Raw genomic sequence first — 6,554 nt, 5'->3', positions numbered from 1 at the left:
CTAACTAAATCATACTAAAAATATGTAAAAACAATGCCAAAAAGCGTATAAATTATCCGCTCATCACAACACCAAACTTAAATTGTTGCTTGTCCCCAAGCAACTGAAAATCAAATAGGATAAAAAGAAGAGAATATACTATAAATTCCAAAATATCAATAAAACTTAGCTCCAATCAGATGAGCGGGACTTGTAGCTTTTTGCCTCTTGAATAGTTTTGGCATCTCACTTTATCCGTTGAAGTTCAGAATGATTGGCATCTATAGGAACTTAGAGTTCAGATAGTGTTATTGATTCTCCTAGTTCAGTATGTTGATTCTTGAACACAGCTACTTTATGAGTCTTGGCCGTGGCCCTAAGCACTTTGTTTTCCAGTATTACCACCGGATACATAAATGCCACAGACACATAACTGGGTGAACCTTTTCAGATTGTGACTCAGCTTTGCTAAAGTCCCCAATTAGAGGTGTCCAGGGTTCTTAAGCATACTCTTTTTTTTTTGCTTTGGACCTTGACTTTAACCGCTCAGTCTCAAGTTTTCACTTGACACCTTCACGCCACAAGCACATGGTTAGGGACAGCTTGGTTTAGCCGCTTAGGCTAGGATTTTATTCCTTTAGGCCCTCCTATCTACTGATGCTCAAAGCCTTGGATCCTTTTTATTTACCCTTGCCTTTTGGTTTTAAGGGTTATTGGCTTTTTGCTCTTGCCATTTGGTTTTAAGAGCTTTTAGCTTTTTCTGCTTGCTTTTTCTTTTTCCCATTATTTTTTTTTGCTATTTTTTTCACATTTTTTTCTGCAAGCTTTTGTATTCACTGCTTTTTCTTGCTTCAAGAATCATTTTTATGATTTTTTAGATTATCAAATAACATGTCTCCTTTTTCCTTATTCTTCAAGGGCCAACATATTTAACATTCATAAACAACAACTTCAAAAGACATATGCACTGTTCAAGCATTCATTCAGAAAACAAAAAGTATTGTCACCACATCAAAATAATTAAACTAGTTTCAAGGATGAATTTGAAACCATGTACTTCTTGTTCTTTTGTAATTAAAATATTTTTCATTTAAGAGAGGTGATGGATTCATATTCACTACTTTAAGGCATAGACACTTAGATACTAATGATCATGTAATAAAGACACAAACATAGATAAACATTTAACATAAGAAAATGAAAAACAGAAAATTTAAGAACAAGGAATGAGTCCACCTTAGTGATGGTGGCATTTCCTTCTTGAGGAACCAATGATGTCCTTGAGCTCTTCTATGTCTCTTCCTTGTCTTTGTTGCTCATCCCTCATTGCTCTTTGATCTTCTCTAATTTCATGAAGGATGATGGAGTGCCCTTGATGTTCCACCCTTAGTTGTGGGTTTTGGAGATGAATCTTTCCATCTCCCATGACTCGGAGGTGGAAGCTTTTGTCTTCCCTTTCCCTTTTCTAAAGATTTCTCCGGTCTTAGGTGCCATCAATGGTAATGGAAAAACAAAAAAGCGTCTTAGGTGCCATCAATGGTAATGAAAAAACAAAAAAGCTTATACTTTTACCACACCAAACTTAGAATATTGCTCGCCCTCAAGCAAGAGAAGAAAGAAAAGAAGAGGAAGAAGAGAAAATATGGAGGAGAGGGAGGGGTTTGGGTGGGAAAGTGATTTTGAATTTTGAAGGTAGATGGGGTTTATGGGGAAGAGTGGATGGATGTGAGTGGTGAAGGGGTAATAGGGAAGAGAGTTTGAGGTGATTGGTGAAGGATTTTGGGGAAGGGTGTTTATTGGGAAGAGATGATGAATGTTGAAAAGAGGGAAGAATATGAGTGGAGGTAGGTGGGGATCCTGTGGGGTCCACAGATGCTGAGATGATCCTGTGGGGTCCACAGATCCTGAGATGTCAAGGATTTGCATCCCTGCACCAATTAGGCATGTAAAACGCCTTTGCATGCAATTCTGGCGTTTAAACGCTGAATTGATGCTTGTTCTGGGCGTTCAACGCCCAGATGCAGCATGTTTCTGGCGTTGAACGCCAGTTCTATGCTTGTTTCTGGCGTTCAGCGCCAGCTCTTCTCAGGGTGCATTCCTGGCGTTTGAACGCCAGGATGTTGCTTGTTTCTGGCGTTCAACGCCAGATCCATGCTCTGTTCTGGCGTTGAACGCCAGCCAGATGCTCTTTACTGGCGTTTAAACGCCAGTAAGTCCTTCCTCCAGGGTGTGATTTTTCTTCTGCTGTTTTTGATTCTGTTTTTAATTTTTGTATTTATTTTGTGACTCCACATGATCATGAACCTAATAAAACATGAAAGAACAATAAAAATAAAAATAAAATTAGATAAATAAAAATTGGGTTGCCTCCCAATAAGCGCTTCTTTAATGTCAATAGCTTGACAGTGGGCTCTCATGGAGCCACACAGGTGATCAGGTCAATTTTATAGACTCCCAACACCAAACTTAGAGTTTGGATATGGGAATTCAACACCAAACTTAGAGTTTGGCTGAGGCCTCCCAACACCAAACTTAGAGTTTGACTGTGGGGGCTTTAGTTGACTCTGTACTGAGAGAAGCTTTCTATGCTTCCTCTCCATTATTACAAAAGGAGATTCTTGAGTTTTAAACACAAGGTTGTCCTCATTCAGTTGAAGGATCAATTCTCCTCTGTCTACATCAATCACAGCTCTTGCTGTGGCTAGGAAGGGTCTTCCAAGGATGATGGATTCATCCTCATCCTTCCCAGTGTCTAGGATTATAAAATCAGCAGGGATGTAAAGGCCTTCAACCTTTACTAACACATCCTCTACTAGTCCATAAGCCATTTTCATAGATTTGTCTGCCATCTTTAATGAGAAATTGGCAGCATGTACCTCAAGGATTCCCAATTTCTCCATTATAGAGAGTGGCATGAGGTTTATCCCTGACCCAAGGTCACGTAGAGCCTTCTCAAAGGTCATGGTGCCTATGGTACAAGGTATGAAGAACTTTCCAGGATCTTGTTTCTTCTGAGGTAATGTCAGTTGATCCAGATCACTCAGTTCATTGATGAGCAAGGGAGGTTCATCTTCCCAAGTCTCATTACCAAATAATTTGGTATTTAGCTTCATGATTGCACCAAGGTACTTGGCAACTTGCTCTTCAGTAACATCCTCATTCTCTTTAGAAGAAGACTACTCATCAGAGCTCATGAAGGGCATAAGGAGGTTCATTGGAATCTCTATGGTCTCTAGATGGGCCTTAGAGTCCTTTGGTTCCTCAAAGAGAAACTCCTTGTTGATCACTGGACGTCCCAGGAGGTCTTCCTCACTGGGATTCACGTCCTCTTCCTCCCTTGTAGGTTCGGCCATGATTGTTATATCAATGGCCTTGCACTCTCTCTTTGGATTCTCTTCTGTATTGCTTGGGAGAGTACTAGAGGGATTTCAGTGATTCCTTTACTCAGCTGGCCCACTTGTGCTTCTAAATTTCTAATGGAAGACCTTGTTTCATTCATGAAACTCACAGTGGCCTTAGATAGATCAGAGACTAAATTTGCTAAGCTAGATGGATTCTGCTCAGAATTCTCTGTCTGTTGCTGAGTGGATGATGGAAAAGGTTTACTATTGTTAAACCTATTTCTTCCACCATTATTAAAGCCTTGTTGAGGCTTTTGTTGATCCTTCCATGAGAAATTTGGATGATTTCTCCATGAGGGGTTATAGGTGTTTCCATAAGGTTCACCCATGTAATTCACCTCTGCTATTGCAGGGTTCTCAGGATCATAAGCTTCTTCTTCAGAAGATGCCTCTTTATTACTGTTGGATGATTCCTTCAATCCATTCAGACTCTGAGAGATCATATTGACTTGCTGAGTCAATATTTTATTCTGAGCCAATATGGCATTCAGAGTATCAATTTCAAGAACTCCCTTCCTCATAGGCGTCCCATTATTCACAGGATTCCTTTCAGAAGTGTACATGAACTGGTTATTTGGAACCATGAAAATGAGTTCTTGAGCTTCTGCAGGCGTTTTCTTTAGGTGGATGGATCCACCTGCAGAATGGTCCAGTGACATCTTTGATAACTCAGACAGACCATCATAGAATATATCCAGGATGGTCCATTCTGAAAGCATGTCAGAAGGACACTTTTTGGTCAGTTCCTTGTATCTCTCCCAAGCTTCATAGAGGGATTCTCCTTCTTTCTGTCTGAAGGTTTGAACATCCACTCTAAGCTTGCTAAGCTTTTGAGGAGGAAAGAACTTGGCTAAGAAAGCCGTGACCAGCTTATCCCAAGAGTTCAGGCTGTCTTTAGGTTGAGAGTCCAACCATACTCTAGCTCTGTCTCTTACAGCAAACGGGAAAAGCATAAGCCTGTAGACCTCGGGATCAACCCCATTGGTCTTAACAGTATCACAGATATGCAAGAATTCAGTTAAGAACTGAAAAGGATCTTCGGATGGAAGTCCATGAAACTTACAGTTCTGTTGCATCAGAGAAACTAATTGAGGTTTCAGCTCAAAATTGTTTGCTCTAATGGCAGGGATTGAGATGCTTCTTCCATGTAAATTGGAATTAGGTGCAGTAAAGTCACCAAGCATCTTCCTTGCATTATTATTATTTTCGGCCATATCTTCTTCTTTTTCGAAAATTTCTGTCAGATTTTCTCTAGAGAGTTGTGCTTTAGCTTCCCTTAGCTTCCTCTTCAGAGTCCTTTCAAGTTCAGGATCAGCTTCAATAAGAATGTTCTTATCCTTGTTCCTGCTCATATGAAAAAGAAGAAGAAAGCAGAAAATATGGAATCCTCTATGTCACAGTATAGAGATTCCTTTATGTGAGTAGAAGAAGAGAAGAATGTAATGTAAAGAAGAGAAGAGGAAAATCTCGAACACAGAGAGGAGGATGGGGTTCGAATTTTTGGGTGGAAGAGAAGTGTTAGTAGATGAATAAATAAATAGAAGGAGATGAGAGGTGAGAGAATTTCGAAAATTAATTAAAATAAAGATTAAATTTAAAGTTAAATTTCGAAAATTAAAGTTTGAAATTAAATTAAAAATTAAAATTTAAAACAATTAGTTAATTAAAAAGGAATTTTGAAAAAAAGAGGGAGGGATTTTAGAAAATTAAAGGTAGAAAGTTAGTTGGGCAGTTTTAAAAAAGATAAGAATCAAATAAAAAGTTAAGTGGTTAAGAGATTTTGAAAATCAAATTTTGGAAAGATAAGATTGAAATTTGAAAAAGATGTGATTGAAACAAAAAGATAAGATTGATTGAAAAAGATTTGAAAGTCAAATTTTGAAAAGATAGGAAGTTAGAAAAGAAGTTAGAAAAGATTTTAAATTTAATTTCAAAAAAGATATTATTGAAATTGAAAAAGATATGATTGAAAATTATTTTGAAAAAGGTTTGAAAAAGAAATTTAAAAAGATTTGATTTTGAAAATTAAAGTTGATTACTTGACTAACAAGAAACAAAAAGATTTGATTTTAAAATTTAAAGATTGAACCTTTCTTATTAAGCAAGTAACAAACTTTACATTTTTGAATCAATCACATTAATTGTTAGTAATATTTTCGAAAATTATGAGATAGAATTAAGAAAAAGATTTTTGAAAAATATTTTTATAATTTTCGAAAATAAATAAGAAAAAATGAAAAAGATTTAATTTTTGAAAAAGATAGGATTTTCAAATTGAAAATTTGATTTTACTCATAAGAAACAACTAAATTTTAAAAAGTTTTGAAAAAGTCAACTCAAATTTTCGAAAATTTATGAGTGAAAAAGGGAAAGATATTTTTTTGATTTTTGAATTTTTAATGATGAAAGAGAAAAATACAAAATTGACTCAATGCATGAAAATTTTGGATCAAAACATGTGATGCATGCAAGAACACTATGAATGTCAAGATGAACACCAAGAACACTTTGAATGTCAAGATGAACACCAAGAACTTATTTTTAAAAACTTTTCAAGAAAAGAAAACATGCCAGACACCAAACTTAAAAATTTTTATTCTTTAGACATTAACAAATTGAAAATGCATATGAAAAACAAGAAAAGACACAAAACAAGAAAATATGAAGATCAAACAAGAAGACTGGCCAAGAACAACTTGAAGATCATGAAGAATGTAATGCATGAAATTTTCGAAAATAATTTTTAGAAAATTAAAAAGATGCATTTGACACCAAACATAAATCTTGACTCTAGACTCAAACAAGAAACACAAAAATTATTTTTGGTTTTGTGATTTTATAAATTTTTTTTTGGATTTTCAAAATTTAATTAGGAAAAACGAAAAAGAAGAAAAAATTTTTGTATTTTTCAAAAATAAGAAATAAAAATCTTAAAATTAAAATAAAATTACCTAATCTGAGCAACAAGATGAACCGTCAGTTGTTCAAACTCGAACAATCCCTGGCAACGGCGCCAAAAACTTGGTGTGCGAAATCGTGATCTTTACTTCCTTGGTAACGGCGCTAAAAACTTCATACGCACGTTCATATTCTTAATTTTGTTTCACAACTTCGTACAACTAACCAGCAAGTGCACTGGGTCGTCCAAGTAATAAACCTTACGTGAGTAAGGGT

General features: G+C 36.0%; 1 non-coding gene across 1 annotated transcript; it reads left to right on the top strand.

The window, feature by feature from the left end:
- Positions 1-4,093: 4,093 nt before the first annotated feature.
- Positions 4,094-4,201, top strand: LOC112782137 (small nucleolar RNA R71). The gene has a single exon (XR_003192875.1). It is a non-coding gene; the product is annotated as a small nucleolar RNA R71 (small nucleolar RNA).
- The last annotated feature ends 2,353 nt before the right edge of the window (positions 4,202-6,554 follow it).

The sequence above is a fragment of the Arachis hypogaea genome, chromosome 19 (assembly GCF_003086295.3).
Source record: "Arachis hypogaea cultivar Tifrunner chromosome 19, arahy.Tifrunner.gnm2.J5K5, whole genome shotgun sequence".
NCBI lineage: Eukaryota > Viridiplantae > Streptophyta > Magnoliopsida > Fabales > Fabaceae > Arachis > Arachis hypogaea.
This window is presented reverse-complemented; position numbering and strand designations above follow the sequence as displayed.